This window comes from Pseudonaja textilis, chromosome 2, assembly GCF_049901715.1.
Source record: "Pseudonaja textilis isolate UNSWEBS1 chromosome 2, rPseTex1.2, whole genome shotgun sequence".
Taxonomy (NCBI): domain Eukaryota; kingdom Metazoa; phylum Chordata; class Lepidosauria; order Squamata; family Elapidae; genus Pseudonaja; species Pseudonaja textilis.
The window spans coordinates 192,988,307-193,014,802 of record NC_141991.1 but is presented as its reverse complement, the minus strand read 5'-3'; the positions used below and the strand labels follow the sequence as shown (position 1 = coordinate 193,014,802).

The following is a 26,496-nucleotide window of genomic DNA, read 5'->3' as shown; positions in this document are numbered from 1 at the left end:
CTCAATTTCAAGCTCAGCCTGTAGGAGCCGAGACTGAAGCACCTCCCAACCTGGACGCTCTCCGCAGCTCCACGAAAAGAAGCGTATCAGGTAAGAACCAACGCCCCATTTCCAGAAGGCAAAGAGGCAATGGAGCTTGGGAAATTTGATTGGCAAAAAAAAAGATTAAAAAGCTACGCCCTAGCTATTCCCAGAGTAAATATGTAGTTATACTCTGGCAAGATTCTGTCGATAGGTGAAAAATAAAGGAAATTACTCTTAAATAACCCCATATGTCATACAAATATTCTATAAAACCATAAGCCTTTTTGAAGTTGATTTTCTTCAGCACTTGGGCACTTATTTCTATTAGAGAGATGTAAGTTGGCATCCAACACATTTGGGAAAAAATATAACTTGGAAACAGCAGCTTTGCATTACATTATTTCAGAAAATTATTTGGTGATGAAAGAAAGCTGCTTCTTCCTCATATTTTTCTTCAAGTAAAGCACGCTGTGACACAAACATTCTCTAGGGCTTAGGTGTCATAGAAAGTCCATATACTGGTGTTATCTCTAGCTGGTCTTCAAATAGCTTCTCCAATCTCAGCTGCTGCAAGATAGTAGTGAGGATAAGAAAGATCTCATTGCTTCTCCCAAATCTCATTGCTTCTCCTCACTTCTTCTCCCAAACATTTTCGGAGCCCTATTCCAAAGATCAGAATCTTTTCAATTAAGCTCTTGTTGAATTCACCATTTTCATTCAGAAATCTCTGTGGTTTAAATATGTCAGGGTCTATCCACAAGTTTCTGGAAGAAATAAATGAGTGTAGAAATAAAAAGAGGAAAACTAAAATACGATAAAAATGAAAAGAGTTCATCTAGCCACCAGCATATTTCAACCCGCAACTCAGCTTACACAACCCGCAACTCAGCTTACACAACCCACAACTCAGCTTTAACCTTCAACCACAACTCTACCTCAACCAATCCACCATCACCCAAGACTAGGCACGCACGCCCCTAACTACCTCAATTCCAACTACTGCTGGCCTTAAATGCAAGATACTCAATGCAAGAAGCCTTGCGAATAAAATACCTGAATTTCTCCTCTTACTAAATATGGCTAAATTCAACATCATATTTGTCTGTGAAACATGGCTCAACGCATCTCTCCCTGATTCCACTACCACAGTAAGAGACTATCATGTTTACCGATCAGATCGTATAATTCGTAGAGGAGGTGGTGTTGCTATCTTCTATAAAAAGTCCTTACATCTAAAAAAACATCCAAGTTACCCAGGAGCTTGCTCTTCCTGAGACCATCATCTGTGAACTATCCTTAAATATCACATTTTGATTCTTACTATGTTACAGAGCACCTGATTATGACATTGAACATGTAAACAAGCTAAATACACTACTAACATGGGCAGCATCCTGCCCACAAGCTTTTATCGTCCTTGGTGACTTTAATCTACCTCATATTGACTGGACCCTAAATGAATGTACAACTGAACCCATACACACAACCTTCTACATTGCTGTTACAAATCTGGGACTGGAACAACTAGTAACCAACAACACTAGACTAAACAACTGCCTCAATCTCATCTTCTGCAATAGTTTGAATTTAATTTACAGAATACAAACTAAAGAACCCTTTTCCAGCAGTGACCACAATATGATTGACTTTTTCTCAACATACGCCCACACAAAAATCATCACAATGATGTAATCCCCAATTATAACTTCAAAAAAGGCAACTATGATCTTATAGACAACGATCTCTCATCCCTTGATTGGCAATCTCTATTCACTGGATGCAATACTGCTGAAGACCATTACAACATATTTTTACTTGAAGTCAAAAGAGTCATCAAACTATATGTACCAACAACAACTCCCAAAACAAAAACAAAAAAACAGATTACCCATAACAATAAGGAAACTTCAATCCAAAAAGAGATCACTCTGGCGGAGAAACAAAACTGGTCATGTTACCAATTTCAAAAGCCAATACAAAAATTTATGCCACCAGATAAAGACTGAATGCACCATTATCACATTAAACAAGAGCAAAACCTTCTATGCACCAATTCCACCCACGCTTTTTACAATTTTGTAAACAACAAACTAAAAGGCTCAAGGTCCATCCCACCCAATAGGACCTAATAGTAAAGACTGCAACGACGACACCATTAAAGCCAACATCTTTAACACATTCTTTGGCTCAGTATTTGTAAACAGCAATGGATTATGCCCAGTATTTCCTAGCCGAACCACAGAAAACTACAATGATCTAATACATATTGATTTTACAGAAGACAATGTTGAAAAAGCACTAAGCAATCGAAAACCATCTCTATCTATTGGACCGGATGGAATATGTGCCTACTTCTTAAAAAAGCTATCCACTGCCATAGCCGAACCTCTAAGCATAATCTTTAAAAAATCTTTTAGGACCAGCTCCTTGCCTAACCTATGGTCACAAGCCACGGTCATCCCCATCTTCAAAAAGGGAGAGCCCAGCCTAGTTGAAAATTACAGACCAATCTCCTTATGCTGCGTCACCTGTAAAGTCATGGAATCAATTATTAACCAATCCATTAACCACCACTTAGAGACAAACAACCTACTCTCCAATAAACAATTTGGTTTTAGGAAAAAACTATCCTGTAATCAGCAACTCTTACACTGCAAAAACATATGGACTACACAACTCGATCAGGGCAAAGCAATAGACGCAATCTACATAGATTTTGTAAAGCCTTTGATTCAGTGGTACACGACAAACTACTCCTAAAACTAAAATCTTATGGTATCTCTGGACAACTGCATAATTGGATAGAAGCATTTCTGTCAAACAGACAACAAATGGTCAAAATTAGGAGTGCCCTATCAAATTCTGTACCTGTCAACACTGGTGTCCCCCAAAGCAGTGTTCTAGGACCAACTCTCTTCATACTCTACATAAATGACCTCTGTGATTATATTAAGAGCAACTGCATTCTTTTCGCTGATGATGTAAAGCTGTTCAAAACCACAGACAATACTGCTACCCTTCAAAAAGATCTTGACTATGTATCAAAATGGTCAAACAAATGGCAACTTCAAATCTCAACAAATAAATGCTCTGTCTTACATATTGGCAAAAAAAAATCAGAAAATAAAATACAAGCTGTATAGTCAAGATCTTGTTGATGATCCAAGCTCTGTAAAGGACCTTGGAATACTCATCTCTAATGGTCAAAGTGCTAGAGCCCACTGTAACTACATAGCCAAAAAGGCATTAAGAGTTGTTAACCTAATCCTACGTAGCTTTTTCTCTGGTAATATCACACTACTAACTAGAGCATACAAAACACTTGCTAGACCAATACTCGAATACAGCTCATCAGTCTGGAACCCACATTATGTATCTGATATTAGCACAGTGGAGAAAGTCCAGAAATATTTCACAAGAAGAGTTCTCCACTCCTCTACTTGTTGTAGAATACCTTATGCCAACAGACTTGAAATTCTAGACCTAGAAAACCTTGAATTACGCCGTCTTCGGTCTGATCTAAGTATGGTATATAAAATCATACATTGCAATGTCCTACCTGTCAGTGAATACTTCAACTTCAACCATAACAACACAAGAGCACACAATAGATACAAACTCAAGGTTAACCGCACCAAACTTGATTGCAGGAAATACGACTTCAACAACAGAGTGGTCAATGTCTGGAATACACTACCTGACTCGGCAGTTTCTTCCCCAAACCCCAAAAACTTTAACCTTAGACTGTCTACTATTGACCTCACCCCTTTCCTGTAGGGGATGTGCATAAGCGCACCAATGTGCCTACCGCCCCTGTCCTATTGTTTGTTTTATTTTTCTTATATGTACCCATTTCATTTATTCATAACTATGTATATACTTATACCTATTATCTTATAAGCAATTGACAAATCAAATAAATAAATAAATTCATTTCAAAAATTATATCCACCAACCATCCACATCACTTGACCATTATCTGACAAAAACAAAAGCAACACCCTTATGGTTTTCTATCAGGAGGGAAATGATAAAACATGCAAGACCATGCCATAATCAGTACTGTGATGTATGAATTTGTATTGCAACTCAAGTATATAACTGTGGCATTTATATAACATCACCTTGTGTGTTCATCTGTAGTAAATATGAAAGGTCTTGCTAGCAGAAGAACTAAACAGCATTACTACCAAGGAAACAATACCTAAATCCACGCTTCCTAACTTAATACATAACATATGAAGCTTGGGGGAAAGGTGGTCTAAATGATCTCTAAAAATCAATCATCGCAGAACTGAATGAGAATGGACTAACCACAACTTCCAAGGGTCATCTAAAAGCCTTTGAACATGACTTTCTATTTGCAGAGCTTGAGTTGTCCAGAGTTTTCCTCCCTACAATTTCTTCGTCATGTGGAAAAGAGACATGGGATCCTTTAGGAAAATGAATGTTTTTAAAATAATTGCTTAAAGGAGCCTCAAAAGATGAATGTGTTTGTACTCCAGTGGGTTATAGAATCATCTGAAAAAAGAAACATTTGATGTGCTTTAAGATAATGTGAATTTGATTTCGGTAAAGAAGCTGTGAAGTTGTGGAGAAAAATATGCATTTTTACTGAGCAAAATGGCTAGTGTCATCATGTCAAATTTAATACAAATATCTGTACAACCATCCACAGGGGCACCAGATGTACTACCCTTGGGACATCTTATAACTACTACTATCAGACTCTCCACACAAAGTGGGTCATTAAGTCCTCATAATTGTTTAGTTATAGTCATTTCCTGCAAGTGTAGGATTCATTCTTTTTTCCAAATCAACCAAATATTGATCCCTTTGGTTGCTACAGGAATTGGTTGCCTAAGTCTGATATTGTGGGCTGAGAGTGAGTGAGTGGGCCAAAGTCAACCTAGCCAGTTTTCATGACTAAGGCAGGATTAGAATTTATAGTCTCCTGATTTCTAGCCTGGTATCTTAACCACTATACCAAACTGGCTCTCAATACATTTGTAAGCTATAATAGTAATATAAGAACAAAACAAAAAAACCAGTAACAAGTCTAATATCACTATTGTTATTATTATTATCTTCTTCTAATACTTACTCATCATGATTAACTTGATACATATTAATGAAGATACAGGTATTTTGTGGAATATAATACCCATTGAGAACAGTGTCTTTGGTAGTACTAGAAAATATTAAAAACAAAACAGCATTTAGTCCAACATGGTGACCCTGGATTAGCACAATCATTATTCCACACTGTTTTCAAATGTCTGAGCAAAATAACCTTCCATAAATGTAGGAAGACATGGTCCTAACTTTTTCTAGGTTTTTTTAATACATATTGTAAGCCACCCATTGTCTATAACAGTGACATGGATGACATATAAATGTAATTAATTCATTCATATTTAATTTAGTAAAGCATTCATTGAAATAAAAATGGTAGCATCTTTCTCTCCTTGCCATGGTTATTGCATTCTGTAGAAATTCAATCATAGCAAATACTGTTCCTCTAGCATCTCTTTCCCAATATATATTTTCCCAATATATATATTTATATATTTTCCCTATATATATTTTATATTTTTGGCAATATAAAATCTCACATTATAGGGGATTTTTGTGTCAATGTCACATAGATGGACAAACTACAGTACTAACAGAAGCTACCTTCAACATAAACAAACCCATTCCTCAATTCTCCTTCTCACCAGTGAGGTTTAGTGAATGGAATAAAAGAGCTGTGCCTAAAGACTTCGTTGATGAAAGCTTCTGTATAATGCAAGTCCTTTCGGTCTTCAAACTTTGGAGCCCTTTACCCAATCTTGCCATTTTCAAAGAATAAAACAGAACTTATTTAACACAAACTATTTCATAACTGCAATCTTTAATCTTTATATTATAATGGAACTCAATTTGATGTATGGGGTGAAATTCCCAATTATTAAGTCTGATTGTGTAATTATGGTTATTGATACAAGTTGTATGTTACAAATTATATCATTTGCAAGTTGGGATCATTACCCAAATGAAACTATTATTTGCATTGTTATGCAAACTGAAATTGCTCCAAAAACTTGCTCTATTGGAGTTGAAATTCATTTAGTGGAAGTCTAGTAAACTAAAGTTTCACAACATGGTATTTTCTATTTATTTTAAATAACACAAAAGCATTACCAATTTCTTCTTGAATTTTCATCTGAATTTCTGGGTTGTTTGTCAGGTACAGAAATATCCATTGCAAACATGATGAGAGTGTACCAAAACCTGGAAAAGAAATGAAGCAACATTAGAATTGCAGCAACATTAGAACTTATTGTGTTGGATATCTTCACTGTCTTGAGTTATTTGTAAAAATAATAAAGCAGATACGAATATATGAATCATTAATTAAATAAGTATCTAAAAACCTGGAGGACAGATTCCATATGAAACTGATTTTCCCAAATCAGCAATCTATTATTTTTGATAGTTCACTTTTGAATTTTAGCAAACAGTCAATATTTCAACATGGGACAGTGTAGTCTGTATTAATAAAAATTGCTTAGAAATCATACAAACACATGAATAGTATCATTCATTCATTCCTGAATTCCCAAGTCTGTCCATGACCTTGGCTGCTACAGCAAAACTAAAACAAGGTGATACAAAACCACCACAGAAATAAAAGTATTGATCATTCAAGTAGCAAAATCTACGTTGTTCACAACTTGTAGCATCCCATCCTTAACATAAAGCCTGCAAGAAAGGCCTTTTTTTAAAAAAAAAACAGCAGTTAAAGATGAACAAGGTGGGAGCCATTGGGATCTTTGCAGAGGAAATTGTTTCAAAGGTTAGATCCTACTGACAAGGTCTGTCATCTGTGATCCACTAGGTAATGTGGCTTAATTGACTGGACCTGCTGCTAGTCCACACAATTGAATAAACATTGCAGGAAGACATTAGAGGGGCAAAGTGGTCTTCAGACACCTAGTTCCTATGCTACGTAGACAGGACTCTGGGCTTGGTATTCAGGTGGTATTCAGTAGGTTCTGCCAGTTCTGGAGAACCAGTGGTGGAAATTTTGAGTAGTTCGGAGAACCAGCAAATACCACCTCTGACTGGGTCCTGCCCCCATCTATTCTCGCCTCCCAAGTCCCAGCTGATCGGCTGAGTCTTCTTTTGTTGCCCTGCACAGGACAACGGAGCTGGAAAGCAAGTTAGTGGGAGGGGGAGGGAATGGGATTTTGCAGTAACCTTCCCCCAGGAATGGGGTGGGAATGGAGATTTTACAGTACCTTTCCCACCCAGTGCCACACCCACCAAGCCACGCCTACCAAGCCACGCCCACAGAACCAGTAGTAAAAAAAAAATTGAATCCCACCACTGCTTTACAGGTAATGATCAGCACCAGTACGTAACAACTCTTGCATTCCTCTGATAAGAATACTTCTGCATTCCTCTACAGGTCCCTAACCAGACTCTTACAACCTCCACAATTGGAGAAGGCCTGGACAGCACTCCTTATCTGCCCCAGATTTGAGATGTAACCAAGAGTCATCAGCATATTGATGATTCCTGACCCCAAACTGATTGTTGACCTTCCTAACGCTCTCATACAGATGTTGAACAAAAGAGGAGGGTGTGCCACAACTTAAATCTCTAAACAAAAATGATCCTTGGCTCCATTTGTTGAGAATAGTATAGTTTAGTAGAGGTCAAGTGTATTGCAATATTGCAAACCAAGAATTGAGAATAGTCCTCTAAAATCCCTAAGTTCTATTTTTTCTCTCCCTTAACTGTCTCTCATCGTCCACTCCATTGTAACCAATCAGGTGCAGGCAAGATGTTTTCATAAGTCAGTCAAACTCAGGTTTGGTATGTGGCTCCCTCCAGCTGGGTGACCTTGAGGCTGCATCTCCAGGAGATGCTGGACTTACTTTCATTTTCCCCAAGACTTCCCCCCTTCATTCCCCCTCCTCATAGTTCGTGGCAATCTGTCACTTCATAGCAGTGAAGAACAAACAAGCGTAAAGATGGCAGCTGACAGGGTGTCAAATTGTTAGACCCCCTTGAAAATTAGGAGCCTCTGGCCTCCCTCCAACCAATGCTAATTGGAATCAACCATGGAAAAAGGAGAACACCATGCCCTGTATTCCCAATGCAACCTGACCAGAATGATACCATGGTTGATGGTTTTAAAAGCCATTGTGACATCAAGAAGAATAAGGATCATAGCATATCAAGTGTAACTAATGCTGTCTGTATTCTGGGTCCCAACTGAAGCCTAACAAAAAGAATCCAGATAATCCACTTCCTCCAGGACCATTTGTAAACCCCAAATCAATCACATTTTCAACAACCTTCCAAAAAGGTTGAATATTGTCCAGGTTGTTAATGGTCTTTTGAGGAGGGAGCATATCGCTTCCTTTTTAAAGTCCAATGGAGAAACCACCTAAAAGGCTACTGACCCAAACACATGTCACTTCCCAGAAGCCTTCACAAACTGGAAGGGACCAGGGTCTTCTAAAGCGGCCAGATACACAATACCAAGGGTCCTGTTTACTTTCTCAGGAATTACAGGGTCATGTTCTTCCCAGATAACCAAGCATGGCTGTGTGTCAGACACCTTGACTGGACCAACACAGTAGGGGTTTAAGTTTAGCTAAATCTGAATCAGATGCTTAAATTATTCTTCACAGTGGCTCAAAGGATGGTCCACAGACTCATCCCTGACCAACAAGGAGCAAGTCACCCTGGTCAGCTAACAGCAAATGCAATAGAAGACTGGAAATAACTATGTTTCACCGGCCTCAAGCTCTTATCGCCATGCTGTAACATTCATGCTAAATGATGAAGTGAGTTACGCTATGTTCGGTTGTAATCACAGAACAAGTAGTCCTTGACGTACAACAATTGAGCCCAAAATTTATGTTGTTAAGTGAGACATCTGTTAAGTGAGTTTTGCCCCATTTCACGACACTTCTAACTACAGTTGTTAAGTGAATTATTGCAGTTGTTCATTTAGTAACATACTGTTAAGTGAATCTGGCTTCCCTTTGCTTGTCAGAAGGGACCCCAGGACCCTACAACCATCATAAATATGAACCAGTTGCTAAGCATCTGAATTTTGATCATGTGACCATGAGGATGCTACAAGGGGTCATAGTTGTGGAAAATGGTATAAGTCACTTTTCTCAGTGCTGTTGTAACTTTGAATGGTCACTAAATGAACTGTTGTAAATCGAGGACTACCTGTATTACGTCCATTCATTATAACTTAAAAGTTCAGACACACCAATCAGACTATAGGTTGTTAAAGAGACAGACTGGTGTCAGTCATTCTTCGTTTGAATTTCCCCACTTTGAAATTGTTGCTTGCTAAACCCACCAAAAAGATTCTTTCATCTCTTCTCTGTTGAAAAAAGGATCACACTAAAAGACAATATTGAGGGGGGAAATAATACTTACCAGCTCCAAAGATGTCATTGACAGTAATTATTATGTTTTCATTTGATAAGGTTACAATTTTATCATCTGCTTTTCTTTCATTGCTAACATTAATTAAGGCATCAGTGATGTCTCTGAGGACATTCTAAAAGAAGCAGACAAAATATATAAGATGTTATTTTCATCTAAAGATCTCACACTATACACTTTGTAATCTGTAATTTGTTTAATTCTATATTGAGAGAATTTACGTTATTTTTCCTATAAGCCAAGTGTAGGCCTTTAGAATGTACTAAGATAAGTTCTTTGGGGTGGGGGGAACAAATACAAAAATAAATTAATCAATAGCCATGAAGAGTTGCAGACTAAGAAAAATCAAGCTAAGAACATAAGTAAACATCCTTGTTTACTTATGACTCATTCCTTGTTCATTCTAGTTGACAACAGGGAGATTTATAATTTATGATGTAGTTGCAGCCATCACTGTGTCCCCATAGTAACACGATTGTTATTTGGGCACTGGACAACTAGCTTGCATCCTGTGATCATATGATCATCACTTGCAACCTTCACTACCAGTTTCTGACAAGCAAAGTCAATAGGGAAGCCATCAGGAGATCACAAAAGGCGATCAGATGACATGCTTAATGACCATACGGGACTGGCTTAATGATGGCAACCAGAACTGCCACTATTGCCATCATAAGTCACTGCAGTCACATGACATTGCACTTTATGACTGCATCGCTTAGCAACAGAGTTGCCAGTCCCAATTATTCTTGCTATGCATGGATCACCTATAGAACCTCTAACCGTGAGTGTCAAACTCACAGTGTCATGCGGTCATTACGTGACATATTGCAACTTTTTCCCCTTCGCTTGTGGCCAGCGTGTGGCACATCTAGCCTGCGAGCTGCAAGGTTGACACCCTCCTCTAAGCTTAGGGTGGAAGTATAAATGTCAAAGAATTGTTCAGCAGGTATCCAAATGAAGCCAGAGACACTGAAACAAACTTGTAGTTTTATATAAATAAATCTCTATTCACAGTAGACAAGATAGTCAGGAACATCATGAGGTAAATCTCAGAACAGCATACAGAGCACACCGAAGAAAAAAGGGGAACTTCCCCTTCTCACTCAGCAACCAATCATAACGTAGATTGCCTCATGCAGGAGCCCTCACTTTCCAATCAATCAACTACAACTGTGTGTTCTGGCCCATTATACACTTTACTCTTTGAGCTATTAAATTAAATATCTTAACAATAAGCAATAGAGAAACATTTTTCAATTCCCACTGTTAACCTTATCTTATCATACGTGCTTGCCTTACCATACGTGACATAATGGTCTTTCACATGTTGTGCCAGAAAGTTGTTGAACTTTCCATAAAACGCACGGGCAACCTTCGCAGCAGGTAGTGGAAGATAACGAAGGCATGGGATGAAGTCAGCGGGATTGAAGATGCTTGAGGCTTTTATAAGACCGTGACTCATTTGGATGATACTCAGAAATTCTTCATCACACTGGCTGTACCTCTTGCCGAAACAGAGGGCACTGACCACATTAGCCACAGTGCAGGTTGTCGCCGCAACGGGATCAAAACTCCCTTTCTTGGAGAGTTCTAAAAAGGTTTTCATCCGTTCGGATGCCTCAGCACAAACATGCTCTTCCAGAAGACAAGAGCAGGTGGAGGACCTGGCTTCAGATTTGGCCAGTGACTTCAATGCCTTGGCAGCAACCTTTTTCTGTAGATTCCAACTCTCTCCAAACTTCACCGAAAATGATAAGCTCTCACCATTGGCAAAAAAAAAAAAAAGGTATGCATATCGGGTCGGCCAGCAAAACTTTCTCCGTCCTTCAGCAGGACATGTCTGGCAGCATGCAGGCCATTAACAACCACAACAGGAACCATTCCAAGCTGTATCTGAAACACATCTCCATATTTCTTCCTCATCTGATCGAAGAAAACATAAGGATGATCTCCAAGCTGGAGAAGATTCCCCAAAATAGGAAGTGACCAAGGTCCTGGTGGGTATGGTTGTTTGTTCTTTGTTAGCATTCGTACATAAATGAATAGTGATACCACAATGCATAAAGCAATGATGACCCCTGAAAAGGAAACTTCGTCCATTGCAAAACTCATTTTCAGAAAGGATCTGCAAATGAAAATGCCGAGAACTGAATAAGCCATTGCTTAATTCTACCACGGTTTTGCACAAGTTATGATGTTTTGACTGATGTATCATGTTGAGTTGCAAGCAATATTGAAAACCACAGTGGATGGGTTTATAGCTTGCATTAAATCCAAAATCAACCAAAGACACTTAGTCCAATGTGGCAACTCCAATGTGGCAACTTTGACATTAGAGGGCAAGCAAGCTCAACTCCTTGCAAAAGAAAATTTCAACCAGGAATGGCAAACAGGGTAGAAGGGCATTAACATCAAGAAGAATTAATCTAAGAATGTGTCCCAAAATAGAAACAGAACATACAACAACTATTTGGAGGAAAACACTAAGGTTTGGGTTTTTTTGCAACTAAAACACAATTTGCAATTGGATTTCAATTTAATCTGCATTTTCAACATGTCTTGAAGACTATGAAGATGTGCATATAAAGGCATTACAAGAACTAACCGCTTGCACAAATAGCATACTTCAAAAGTTTAGATGTTTGTGTCTCTAAAACTAGAACTATTTATTGGCATCATTCCTTTCCTCTGATACAAAATTCCTGAAAGACATTTTTTGCTTTTTTCCTGGGAAACTGGGGAAGGATTAGGAGTGATTTTCAGGCAGAAGGATTCTGGACAACGTCCTGCATGCAAAAAAACCTTCACAACATAAACAATCTTTTAAATGTTGTGCTAATATGAAAGAGTGGAAATAAAGTTGGTCATTTTCATAAACAGTCTTTATGTTAAATTTTGAGGGAGGGAAGGTTTGAAAGTGAAACAAATACATTATTTTCAAATGACTTTGTATTAGCTTTGTGCTATCAACATTTGCAAGATTAAATTCAAGAGAGAAAAAGGTGCATTTTAAAGCATGACTTGGACAATTGCCATTACAAACGTCTCTGGTGCCAGCCTGGCTGAGATTGCACATGAGGATGGGACATGAATTTTGCTTTCCTTCCAATGTTTTTTAATGTTGCAAAACCAAACTTCATTATTTTTATTACTATTTATATGCAGGCACAACCTATGTCTAAGAACTAGAGGCTACTTGGATAAGTTTGATTTTAAACCAAAGAGAAAAAAAATCCAGTTACTCAACTTCTAATTATCTTTAAGTTCAATATATTTTCCCAAATACGATTTTAAAATTAAAACAGTATTAGGACCCAGAATGCGTGTAGCTTGTCCTCATTCAGAAGTCTCTCTCTCTCCTGTCCTGCCCCTTCACAGGTTCCTCCTCGCTCGCTCTTTCTCAGGTAATAAAAAGAAAACTCCTTCTGCATCTGAGAGACGAATCAACCCGCAAATGAAGCCCAACTCTCCCTTCTGCCAAAAACTGGACGTTTGAAGCTTGGAAGAAGGGAGATTGGCGCGCCTGCAAAGGGAGATCTGGGCAACCTGCAAAGCTGAAGGCTTGAAAGAAATCTCCTTTTACTGTCCAAAGCTCTGTTGATCGGATTTATCGAAAGAAATCCTTCTCCGTCCCCATTTTTATTGCCTTTCCTACCGGCAGGCGGTTCAGCCCGGGGGTCAAAAGCCTGGCGGGACACCGAGCAGAAGCGCCCGGCCAGGAAAACCCCCACGCGCCCAACGAGGAGCCTCGAGCTCGCCCTGCCCGAGGACTCCATTTCCCCCAACTCACGTGTCTCAAGATGCAGCGGGGCAGTTGCGAACGCTGCCGTTCTCGGGGTGGCGCGATGGCGCCGCTTCTTTTGCGCCGGCGAAGGCTCAGCGCTCCTTGCGCGACGCTTCCCGGGTGGGACTTTGCTGGCGGCGCCGCCGCAGAACGACCCGCCGGCGTGAATCTCGGCGCCCCGTCGAAGGTCGCCTTGCCCCAAAGCCCCGTTAGCGTGGCTGCTGGCTGGACCCAACCCGACTCGGCAAAAGTCCATCCTTGTGTAACAGCCGAAGAGATGAGGCTGGAATTGGTTGCCCGGGTGGGCGATCGTATTCTTGAGCATGTGAAGAGGGACTTATTTCTCTGTGGGTGATGGTTAGGTCGGGTAAGCCAAGAAACATCCTGAAATGAGGTGCGGATGTCGAGGAAAGAATGCGAGGGCCCCGAGTCGTACCCCCCCCCCCATCCCAATTTTCTGTTTCATGGTCATAAAAAAATATTATGCCATCCCAGGATGTCCTTCTGCAAGAAAAAATAACAATGATAGCCCAGTTCGTGCCACTAACTAAGCAAATTCTGGAATTAATCACAGAGTTTAAAGTTTAAAAGTCTAGTTGCCTTTTGAAGAGCAGCTTTGAGACAACCATGATCCGAGAATCTCTCTAGACAGCCTGCAAACGCTCTGTGTTGCATCCCAACTCCCATCCTTCCAGCAACAAATATAGATAGATGGGCAATACAGAACGGAGTCTAGAATATTTTATGACCAAAAAAGCGTGAAGACTAGTTTCCAAGAAAATTGCTTCCCCTCTTTTGTCAAATCTTTGCAGGTTAAAGGTTTTTCTACTCTCCCATGATTTCCAGATCCTTCAAATGTTGTTTGAAGGCTTCTGCTCTTCTCCATGGAGAACCAGGATCAAAAATGTCAGTCTCCCTCTGACTAGCTGTAACCCTGCAGTAACAAAAAAAAAAAAAACTTTTTTGTTCATTCCACATTAAAGGAAATTCAAATTACTTGTGCGTAGACACATTATATGCACATCTTTTACTTCACACAATATTAATTTGTCGGGCTGGCAGTAAAAGTGTGGGCGGGGGGGGGGAACCTTAAGCGGGAGGAACTGAAAAAATTGTCAAAGCATCTTTCCCCTTGAAACACTTGCTAGCCCAGCTGTGATCTGGGAAGCAGAATAGCGAGAATTTAGTAAGACAGATGTTAAAGGGCTGGTTATAACCAGCCTGGTTATAACTATGCTATAACGAGGGGGGGAGGAAGAGGAGGAGGAAGAACCAAATCCAGCCTGAACAGCTGGCTGATTGTGCAACAGGCTATAATAATAATGATGATCAGGCTTCATACCCATGTTTGGAAGGCCTAACTGGGGAGAAGGCTGGGAAAGATGGAAGGAAAAAGAAGATGACTAGCAGCAAAATGGATTGAATCACATTGGTGATGAGTGCAAGACCTCTGTTGTGGCCCCGATTCCCGAGCCTATGCTGTCAGAGGAAGAAGACCTGGAAGATGAGGAGGAGGAACTGGGAATGCCTTCCTCTTCAGGACCTTCCTCTCTGGCAATGCCTTCCTCCCCAGGACCTTCCTCCCTGATAATGCCTCAGGTTCCATCAGACAGGAACAGCCTGAGATTGATTAGGAGGAAGGCATATCGGAGCAGGCCCTGACAGGGAGTAAAGAGAAAGAGTGTTGGCTTGATCCTAAGCAGCGTTGTAGGGAGAAACGTGAGCAGCAACATAGGAGGCGTGGGAGGGTCAGAGAGTGAGCTGAGTCATTGAGCCACACCCCACAGGGGATAAAAGTGGGTGTGTTTTCGGCTGGAACTTTGTACAGGACAGAGTTTAATCTTCAGATTTTCTTCGTGAATGATTTTTGTGGACTGCCTTGTAATTTTCTGTGAGTAGATTTTTATTCGTTATCAGTTTGGACTTGGCAGGCAGAGGGTGTTGGAATGCCAAAGATATTATCAGTTCCAAAGAATTAACTCTGTGAAGTCCGAGCCAGATTGCCTTCCTGTGTTTGTGTGAGTTTGTATTCTTTCATCTTTTGGGAAAGAAGAAAAGTGAGACAGAACAACCTCATATAGGCCATGTTATGGCACATCATCATGGAGAACATCTATCTCTGTGGTTGCTAAGAATTGATAGCAGCTAAACAGCACATACCCAATGAAATGAATCAATAAACAACCAAAAAGTATTTTGAATGGAGTGCTGAACTTGTAAAGATTTGCACAGTCAAGATAACGATAGTAATAGCACTTACTTATATATCTCTTCCTAGTGCTTTACAGCAGAGTCAGCATACAATTCTGGCTGCTGTTAATACATGTATAATTAAATATGTTTTTACTGTAACCTTCAGGTGCCATTCCTAATAAAAATATTTCAGGTATCAAATCTATGTGTTGTTTTATCATTTTTTTTTCCAACCATGTGTATATATTTGTTTTAGCTTTTAGTATCTTTTAGCTTCTATACAAGACCACCACATATAGTTCCAGATATCTGGTGGCACTTCCAGCATGGGTTAGGAATAGAGTTAGGGTTAGGGTTACAATTAGAGTTAGGGTAAGGGTCAGTGGTGGGATTCATTTTTTTTCACTACCGGTTCTGTAGGCATGGCTTGGTGGACATGGCATGGGAAGGATACTGTAAAATCTCCAGTCAGAGGTGGTATTTGCCTGTTCTCCAAACTCAAAATTTCAGCTACCAGTTCTCCAGAAACTAGTCAGAACCTGCTGAATACCACCTCTGGTTAAGGTTAGGCTTAGCCTAAGGATATTCCCACTGCCCTGTTAACCTCCTAGCCTTGGATTTTAACCTGATTTATTTTTACCTGTAAGTTTTTTCTTGTGTTTAATCCTGTTTTAAGCTGTGATTTGATTCATGCATGTGTGGCTTTATTATGTTGTTGTAAACTTCCCAGAATCAATTAGGACATTAATTAATAAAGTAAAACAAATAAATAAAATGAAATACCAGCTAGACGACAGAGCCACACTTTCAATATGATGACCTACATCAGCCTTTCCAAACCTGTTGCTTTATCAAGGTGTTGGGCCAGAGTTCTTATCTAAGCAATTAAGAGTTTGGGAGATTAATGATGGAAACACAACTGGCTATGTAATGGCTTACATAGGCACAGATGGATTGCTGGCATTACTTTGTTCTGCTCCGTCTAGAAAGATAAATCAACAGCTGTCTTGTCTAACCAAAGTCCAAAAAGGGTTCTAATGGGGCTCCAGTATTTCATGCAGAGCTCTCATGGCCTACATGCCCAAAGCTGACTCAGGGTCAGTATTTCTTCCTCTTCTGCCCAGGCAAACTATCACCAAATACAGAATTTTCTAGAATACAGCCTAGAAAGAGCAAATCTTGATCAAAAGTAAGTGTAGGTAAGAAATGAGTGGCTGTGTGAAAAATAAAAATCAGAGTCCAGGAATGATGCACAAAACAAACACATCCTTCCCATTGGGGGAAAAATTGTTTTAAATCTAATTATTTCATTGTTTATTTTCAGTGAAATTGTGGTATTTTATATTTTACGGAGGTTGCATCATTACTTCACCTGATAAAACAAATGAGCAATTAATTATCAAAAGTAAACAATCTATTTCTTGTTTAATCCTATTGATACATATTTTACTAGAGAATATTTAGAATACTAGTAATTTTTATCAGATTTGCTCTGTTGTGTTTTCTTAACTTGCTTTACTACACAAAAAATCATCCCAAAATAGTCCTTTATTTTGGCCCATTTTATTATTAGAGGATAAGCATTCATTTTATAAATTATGGGACCACAGAGTTTGAAGCCCCTGGCAAATTTGCCTTCGTTTTTTTGTGACTGGGACTAGTTATAGTAATTTTACATTTTAAATCACTGATATATGGTTCTAATATGTCCATGTTCACCTGTTGGTCCCAAATATTGCTGGGAACTATAAGTGAACAACATCTGGAAACCTGCAAGTCTTGCTTACAGCCCACAAAAAATTCTCAACCTGAAAGTTGTAACACTTTTTCACCACCAGGAGGTACAATTGAGATGCACTTTAGTATTGAATAGTCTTTTTTTTCAGAATAGCAATTTTATCAGGTTTGTTTTGTTATATTTTCATTGACTTTGAAGTTAAAAAACTAGTTGCGTTTCTATTCCATTTTGGGTGTTGGGGAACAATCATTTTTCCTGCCATTCTGCCTCTTTAGTTCTTTTTTTTCTTTTGTTAGTCCATTTTTATTCTCATCATAGCTTCACTGCCCATATCTATTACCTGTGGACTGTGGATTTCACTTATTACACACAACACTTGTCTTTAATAAAGAAATAACCACCCTGTAGGATGAAATACAATGTATGGATAGTCCTCATTTAACAACCACAATTGGGACTGGCAACTCAGTTGTTTAGTGACATAGTTGTTAAGTGAGACATCATGTGACTGTGATGTATGATTTTTCTCCTGGCTTCTCCATAGACTTTGTCACACAAATGACAATCATGTGGCTGTCATAAATGCAGCCATAGCATATATATATGTGGCTGTCATAAATGCCTTGTGGTTGCAAAGGGTCTGAATCTCAATCACATTACCCTCTGGAATGCAATGGTCATAAGTGTGAGACTGACCTTAAAGTTACTTTTTTCAGAGTTGTTGTAAATTTGAATGGTCTCTAAATGGGACAGTTGTTAAGCAAGGATGACCTGCATGGTTCCTGCAAATTAGGAAATGTCTAATGTCCTCCTTGCCCATTATCTGACCCATTTTTAGTGTTTAGCTCAGTTATTTCTATATCTTTTAAGAGAAATTCCTAAATCGGTTACTTATTAGCTGAATATATATCTCTTTTCATCAAATAATGTTCAAATTAGCCTGCATCAAAAATGCCATAAATAGAATAAAGTATCAGTAAAGTACATATCAAAAATCATAACAATAAGATAGATATTATATCAATAAAAATATAAAACAACCAACCAACTAACCATGGGTTAGCACGCTTGCCCACTTACTACAGCCGGTGACTACCGATCATAGCATATATTACAGCTGTTGCAAGACTAATATACTGAAACGTACAAGAAGGTTGCAAATGAAGCTGATGGATTTGCCATATAGGTTAGATATATCTGGGACTCTGTTTTTTCTATTTATTGTTATATTCCTCAACTGATTTATCTCTGTTTCTTCTATCAATATTTGTTCAGAAATTTACCAGCCATGATATTAGTCTCTGTTAGGATTGACTCACTCATTGATGTTTGGTCCCCATATGTATATCTCCTCTGAAATGCAGTTGTTTACGTGTTTTCTTTCTCCCAAACATTATATAGTTTTTGCTGACATTGATGTTCCTTTGGTCTATTATGTTTAACTAGTTATAGCTAATAAATAAAAGAAATAGTCAGTTAGAACATAGTCATATACCTCTAATGGGGAGCTTTTGAAAGTTTTTTTCATCTTTCTTGTGAATGCAAATAAAAAAATGTGTTGGCAGAAGTTACTGCTGATACTCTGAAATTAGAGTAAAACTAGAATTAGCTAAATAATAAAAAGAACAAAATCATGCTAAAACTTCTACTTGTACTGGTATTATATTTGATGACTATTGATCATTTATGAAAGATTATCTGTTATCTACAACTACTACGGCAATATAGTTAATGATTAAGATGCTGGGTTTGAAACAGTGAGAACCATAATGAATAAGTATACTAGATCAAATGCAAATATATACTTAGAGAAATCTGCTTAGAACAATGTGCCATATTCGAGATTTTGAGGTGCTTATCCATCTGTCTAGAATGTTGGTACTCACTTTCTGTGAGGCAATATCTGAGATGTCAAATGAGTTAAACACTTTTTACTGCTTAATCATTTGTTTAATTTACCAATGTTAGTTTGCTCATTTATCAATAGCAATTTATTCATGACCAATTCCACATGGAGAAACCACCAGTTATTTATCCCTGCTAGAAAACAGGTGGGTTGTTTTTTTTCTGGCTTCAATTCAGCCTTTTCAAAAAAAAATATTATTTTAAGAGAAAATATGCCAGTTCTAAAGATAGCATGCCTTTTAGAGTTTTCTGGCTATTAGAGGAATCAGGAATTCTGAATGCAGTGGGTCCAAAGTGTCATTTGTCAAGTCAAAAAGTTCCTTGTTTTTGTTTTGTAAGATGGCAGAACTATAAATAGTGATTTAAAGCACATCAATGTCATGGTTTAATTCCTATTCCTAAATTTTAAGAAAATGTAAAAGAAATCAAGTAAGTATTGGGTCTGGTTAGCACTGAGGGAAGTGTCTGTGCCCATGCTCACCATTAGCAGGCCCTATGTTTAGGGCTCAGGACTCTTCGAAAACAGATGGGAAAGTGTAACAAGAAAATAAAAATATGCACAAGAAACTCCCCATAAAAAGTGGAAGCAATACCAACACCCTTATCACACATCAAATGAGGGGAAAACAAAAAGATACCACAAGAAATATTTTATATTTTTAACTGTCATGTTAATATCCCTTTCAATCTGCTCTTCTTGGGGTTCAATGGAAATGTTAATAATGATATTGATGGAGCCCTCAATATCTGATGAATACAGCCGCAGCCAGCACTGTCAATGTACTTCCAGCTCTATTTCATTAACATCTGGAAGCACACAGGCATTCTCCACCTCGGGCCGTAATATTTTTAAAAACAAAAACAAGGAAAGCTTGGGTTTGAAGGTGCCCTTCTGTTATTGTTATTTATATAAAAGGAAAAAAAAGGAAAAATAATTAGAAAATAAAAAATATATAAAAAGGGGTGTGTATGTGTCTGCGTATGAGAGAGAGAGAGAGAATCAATAATTCGTGAGATCAGATCACAAATATATAACATGTTTCAGAACACTTTTGGCCATTCAGAAGATTGTCCAGTGAATGTAGAGATAAAACCAGAAAGTTTTCTCTTGGGTTTAATGAAAAAAAACTTGAAATTTTTTGGGGGGAACTTTGATGTTATAAATATTGATGGTTTATGCATAAAAAATGGAAGGACACTTTAATCCCCACAATGGATAAATGGTTGCAAAAGCTGATGGAGTTAGAAGAGAGGCTAAACTGACTGCTTTGAAAAATCACTAGTGCTTTTGTTTCTACTTGAAAACAGCTTCTGGACTTTGTGCTTGAGGTGGAAAAAAATGAAACTTTGATTTTGGGTTTTACTGATTAGATAGACCTGTTGTTATAGAAATGGCTAGTTTATACTATTATGTAAAAGTAAAAAGTTGAAGTTCGATGTTACGTTTTCTTCTATTACACCAAAGGAAGTCACACATTAATGCCTTTTTTTCTTTTTTCCTTCTTCTTTACACTTTTCCCTTTTTCCTCCCAACATTTCCTATTAGTTTTGCTTTTGTATTTTTGTATTTTATATTATAAACTAATAAAAAGGCAAAGATGAATAAAAAATACATACATATATACATACAAATGTATAACATGTTTCTGGCCAACCAACACTCTGATTCACACCAAAACTAGAGAACCAGGGGAATAGATTTTCTGTAGCATTAGATGCATTTCTATAATTTCTTTCTAACTTCTGTAATCTCTTTATAAGCTCTTTCTTAGCTAGGAACCAAATTAGAGATACCTTGTTCTCTGCCACAGTATGGATTACAAAGACTGAGTGTTTGGAAGAAACCATGGATAAAGCCAAGATTTCCACAGATAAGGTCAGAAGGGATGACACAAAAAATGTACGTTATCTTGATTGATTTCTTTGAAATAATACTAAGCTGCCAATTTTAAAGGGGTTGATGATCTCCGCATTACATTTAATCGTACAATTATCTAAAGTAAATCCCACTGCATTAAATAAATAGTTGATGCAATATGGAATTTTAGGTTCAGAGAGAAAGAAGATTTCCTGATTTCAATGGACAAAAGTTGATTTATTTAAATTTAGTGTCCAAACTAACCTTCAGATTGTGCCTAGAAATCATAAAACCATTCAGTGGTATAATTCCACTGGGAATGCCATAAAATACACTGCTCAAAAAAATAAAGGGAACACTTAAACAACACAATGTAACTCCAAGGTAATCACACTTCTGTGAAATCAAACTGTCCACTTAGGTAGCAACACTGATTTTTTTTTAAAAAAAAACAACAGTTTTATTATTTTTAAGACGAACTTAGACAAACACAACATAAAAACATCAAGCCATCTTCCAAATGTATATATACATACAGTGTGTCGGTTGGTTTACAAATTGTTTTGTGCTTCCACTTCATAGTCTTCACTTACAATTACATTGTATATGTTCTCGTATTGTCAATCAAATATTCCTAAATATATTAATATCATTGTTAATAAATCATTTAATTATACTATTATTCATTCATGTTTTACAAGATAATCCATATTTTACTTAATTTGTTTTATGACAGTTCATATTATCATCTCAAATCTATCCTATAATCATTTTGTAGATAAAATAAAAAAACATCTTTATATATTCATTATGTTCTAAAAATCTACATATTTCATTACCATGTTTTATTGTCTAACCATTGATAGAATGGATCCCAAATTTTATAAAATTGTTTATCTTCTTGTTCTCTAATTTCAAATGTCAATCTACCCATTTCAGCACATTCCAATATTTTCTTAATGATTTCCTCCTGTGTTGGTATTTTCTCATTTTTCCAGTTTTTGGCAAATACGATCCTAGCTGCTATTAATACATTTTACAATCAAATATTTCAATTCTTTACTGTATATTTCAGGTAAAATTCCCAATAAAAATATCTCTGGCTTCAAGTCTATATGCTTTTTTGTCATTTTTTCCAACCATGTGTGGATTTTAGTCAAATATTTTTTGGCATCAGCACACGTCCACCACATATGGTAATATGAGCTAGGTATCTGATGACATTTCCAACATTTTTCAGATTTGTTCTTGAACATTCTTGCTATTCTTGTTGCGGGGAAATGCCATCTGTAAAACATCTTATACCAATTTTCTTTATATGCTGTTGACATTGTCATTTTATAATTTTGAGACCACAATTTTTGCCATTTCTCTAGATCAATCTTATATCCAAAATTCTTCCCCCAAGCAATCATTTTTTCTTTGACTTGTTCTTCTTCTAATTTAATTTCTAATAAATATCCATATGATTTTTAATCACCTTTTCATCAGTACCTGTCAAAATCTTATCTAAATCAGTCAATTTATCATAGAAACCTTCTGCTTTAGAATCTTTATCATACCTAGAATGTATTTGCACATATGAAAACCAATTCATCTTTATACCTTGTTCCTCTAGATTTTGCATAGATTTAAGTTCACCCTTTTCATTCAATATTTCACCATATCTAACTGTTTGTTCCTTTTTGTATATTATAGGATAAAAAAATGCTTGAATAGTTGATAGCCAGACTGGAATTTTCAAATAACATTGCCTTTTAGCCTTCTCCCAGTTTAACCACAGAGACTCCCGTATATAATGTCTTCTAAAATACCCCTGTGTTTTAGTTCCTTTATACCATAAAAAAGCATGCCACCCCAACAACAGATCATGTCCTTCTAATGTCAACAATCTAGCATTTCTTAATCCATTCCTTAACCCACATCAAATTTGTAGCTTGGTAGTACAACTCCCAATTGGGCAAACCAAATCCTCCTCTTATTCTAGCATCTTGCAAAAGTTTTAATTTTATTCTCGCTTTCTTACCTTGCCATATATATTTCAACACAATTTTATTTAAATCTTCAAAATAATCTTTTCGAAGCCTAATTGGAATTGTTTGGAACAAATATAAAATTCTGGGTAATATATTCATCTTGATTGTTGATATTCTTCCTATTAATGACAGTTGTAAATTTTCCCATTTTGCCAAATCTAGTGCTATCTGCTGCTTGAGTTTAATATAGTTATTCTCTTTGAATGTGCTACATCCCCAAGTACTTGATCTTATTTGTGACCTGGATTTTCAAAACATACGCCAATTCTTCCTTTTGTCTTAAAAACATATTCTTTTTTGAAATCTTTATTTTGTCTTTATTTTCAAACCAGCCACCTTCCCATATACCTCTATCTTTTCTATCAATTTTAATGCTGTTTCTAGTGGGTCTTCTAAAATGAAAAGCAGATTATCTGCGAATGCTTGCAATTTAAATTCTTCCTTTTTAATTTTCATCCCTTTTATATCCTTTTCTTCTCTAATATTTCTGTTTGGCACTTCCAAGGTTAACACAAACAACAAAGGTAACAGTGGGCACCCTTGTCTTGATCCTTTTCTTATATCAGTAGAGTCTGTCAAATCTCCCCCTATCCTTTGCCATTTGCTTATGATATATAGCTTCTATTGCTTGGATAAATTTTTTACCAAAGCCCATCTGTTCCAGCTGTAATAACATAAATCACCAATTCACATTGTCAAATGCCTTCTCTGCATCTAAGAATATCAAAGCCATTTGTTTTTCAGGGTGTGCCTCGTAGTATTCCAAAGTGTCCAAGATTACTCTCATAATGTCTTTAATTTGTCTCTTTGGCAGAAATCCATCCAAGTATTTTTCTTTTAGTAAAGTATTATTTAACGTCCATCTAGGTCTTCTCCTTTGTCCTTTCCATTTAATTGTCATTGGATTATGATCTGCCCAAGTACTTGTTTCAATATTTATTTCTTGGATATTAGCGAACAATTCTGTTGACATCCATATCATATCTATTCTGGACCATGATAAATGTCTATTTGAATAGAAGGTGTATTGTTTAGTCTTAGCATTTCTTTCTCTCCATGCATCTTTTAAATTTATTTCTGTCATTTTTAAAAAGGATTTAGGGAAAGTCTTTCTGTTTTGCTTTGTTGTTTTCTGTGTTGTATAGTCCAATTTATTGTCTACAATTCCATTAAAGTCTCCCATCATAACGATATTAGCATAGTCCAGTTCAATTATTTTCATATGTAATTTTCTATGAAATTCTTCTTGATTGTCATTCGGGGCATAGATTGCAATCAGGAGTATTTTCATAATATTGTCCATTATTTCCACCATTAATAATCTTCCATCGTCATCTGTATGGATAAATTTTGCTGGGATAATATCTTTAATGTATAAAACCACTCCTCTTTTCTTGCATTGTGTCAAAGAAGTAAATATTTTCCCTAATTTTGGCTGTATCAACAGTTGTTCATATTGTTTTTAAATATGTACTTCTTGTAGGCAGATTATATCAAATTTTAATTTCTCTAATTTATGGAAAGTTTTCCTTCTTTTATCAGCTGAATTAAGTTCATTTATGTTAATTGTAATCAGTTTTTTTCTCTTCCATGGTTATACTTTATAGGTAGGTTTGGCAGCTCTCATAGATCTTGGTTCATGTTGTTCTTTAGCTTCCTCCTTTCCGCCTACTGCACCTTCTTCTTTTTCAGTCGCTATTTGGCAGTCCTCTTGGAATTCAATTAGTGACATTTCTTTTTCTGTCTCCTCCTCTTTCCCTCCAAGGTATTCTGTATAAAATAATTCAGCTTTCTCAATTGAGTCCATTATGTGTCTCTGTTCTTGCCATGTGAACATTAAACCTTCTGGAATCTATAATTCACCTCTTTTTTAAGTAAAATTTTAGTCAGGAATCGGTATTCTCTTCTCATCTCTCTCACACTTCTGGGTACTTGTTTCAGGACCACAATCTCCTTATCTTTATATGTCAATGTTTTCTGTCTTGCCACCTGCAATATTTGCGTTTTAATGGCTTTCTTTGTAAATCTGATGTGGACTTCTCTTGGTAGGCTATTTCTCATTGCATATCTTGTGAAGACTCGAAAAACCTCATCTATTCCATCCACCATCTTCTGTTTGGTTATTTCCAGAGCTTCAGCCAAGATTTCTATCATTATCTCAGCTAAATTTTGTCCCTTTTCATCCTCTTATGTTTTGAAATCTGAGATAAAATTCTGATCTGTCCATCTCCCACCTCAGCATCCCACTTTTATCTTGTTCAACCACAGTTAATCTGCCATCAATATCTCCAATCTTCTTATCTCTTTGTTTATCTTCTTCAATTTTTTGGAATCTCTCATCTTACTTCATCATAATTTGTTGAATATTCTCCACCTTTTCGTCAGTTTTTTCTATTCTTTTTTCAATATTCTCTGTTCTTGCTTGTATGCTTTGAATTCCTTGCATTATCATCTGCAGCTTCACCCTTTCCTGTTCTTTTTCTTGTTGTAACATCATCTGTATTGAGCATTGTCCTCCAGATGGTGAAGAGGAAGAAGTAGGAATTGAAGAACCAGCCACTGTTAGTTTCCTGCTCATTTCAGACAATTCAAAATCTTCAGGTTCTTCTAGACCTTAATCCACTCGTGAAATAACCATTGTAATTCCAAGTAAAAATAGTAGAAAAAAAGAAGCTAGATAAAAAAAAATTCTTCAGGTTCTTGTATACCTTAATCCAATTGATGAGTTAAATAGCAGTACAAACTCAAAAAAGGAAGAGAAAAACCATAAACAGAAAAAGGAAAAAATTGTTGAATCTTGTAGGAGGCAGAAAAATAAAAAGTAAAAAACTAAAGAAGGAAAAAAAATAAATTCTTCAGGTTCTTCAACACCTTAATCCAATTAAAAGGTCTCAGGTATGAAAAGGTATATTTAAAAAAGGAAGCCACAAAAAGAAAACCAATATGGAAAGTAAATAAAAAATTCAGGAGGGGGAGAAAGAAAAAAGAAAAAAGACTACTCCCTTAAAAAAAAGAAAAAGAAAACATTAATACTAAGACTTGTCCTTTAAAATAAAATGCAAAAGTAAAAATTAGGCTCCAAAAGCAAAAAGAAAGACAAAAGCAAGTTCCAAAAGGCCAAAGATTCAAATGACTATTACAAATAATAAACTGATAAGGAGTGGGTTTGTTAAAGTAAGGATTAGCCCAGCTTGAAAAAGATAAAAAGAACACACTGCACCTATTTAGTTATCTAAGGCTTTTGTTAAGTTTTATAGCTCTCTTCTCTAAAGTCTTATCGTCTTTTCTCTGTAAACTTCAACACCAGACTTCAGCTACTGATAGAAACCCAGAAGAGCACCTGCAATAATACTCTCCCATGCTCTATCTTATCAGACAGGCTCAAAGTCCTTGAAAAGAAGTCTGAATTCTTTCTCAGCTTCGTCTGGTCAAGAGAGAGAGAAAAAGAAAGAGAAACAATATTTCTAAGCCTCTAGTTGGCAGTGTT

The 26,496-nt window shown here is 37.0% G+C and overlaps 1 protein-coding gene and 1 pseudogene across 2 annotated transcripts in view; one reads left to right on the top strand and one right to left on the bottom strand.

Annotated features, from left to right (window-relative positions):
• Positions 1-113: 113 nt before the first annotated feature.
• On the bottom strand, positions 114-13,330 carry LOC113438380 (cytochrome P450 1A1-like; annotated as a pseudogene). The gene is made up of 7 exons (XR_015742184.1): positions 13,286-13,330; positions 10,790-11,620; positions 9,484-9,607; positions 6,206-6,300; positions 5,745-5,857; positions 5,129-5,215; positions 114-788 (listed from the first exon to the last, which is right to left on the bottom strand). The product of XR_015742184.1 is annotated as a cytochrome P450 1A1-like (transcript).
• A 1,812-nt stretch (positions 13,331-15,142) lies between these two features.
• Positions 15,143-26,496, top strand: part of ALDH1A1 (aldehyde dehydrogenase 1 family member A1) — a 79,526-nt gene continuing 68,172 nt past the window's right edge. The window contains exon 1 of the mRNA XM_087926732.1: positions 15,143-15,170. The gene's annotated coding sequence lies outside the window, so the exon portion shown is untranslated. The remainder of the gene's footprint in view (positions 15,171-26,496) is intronic.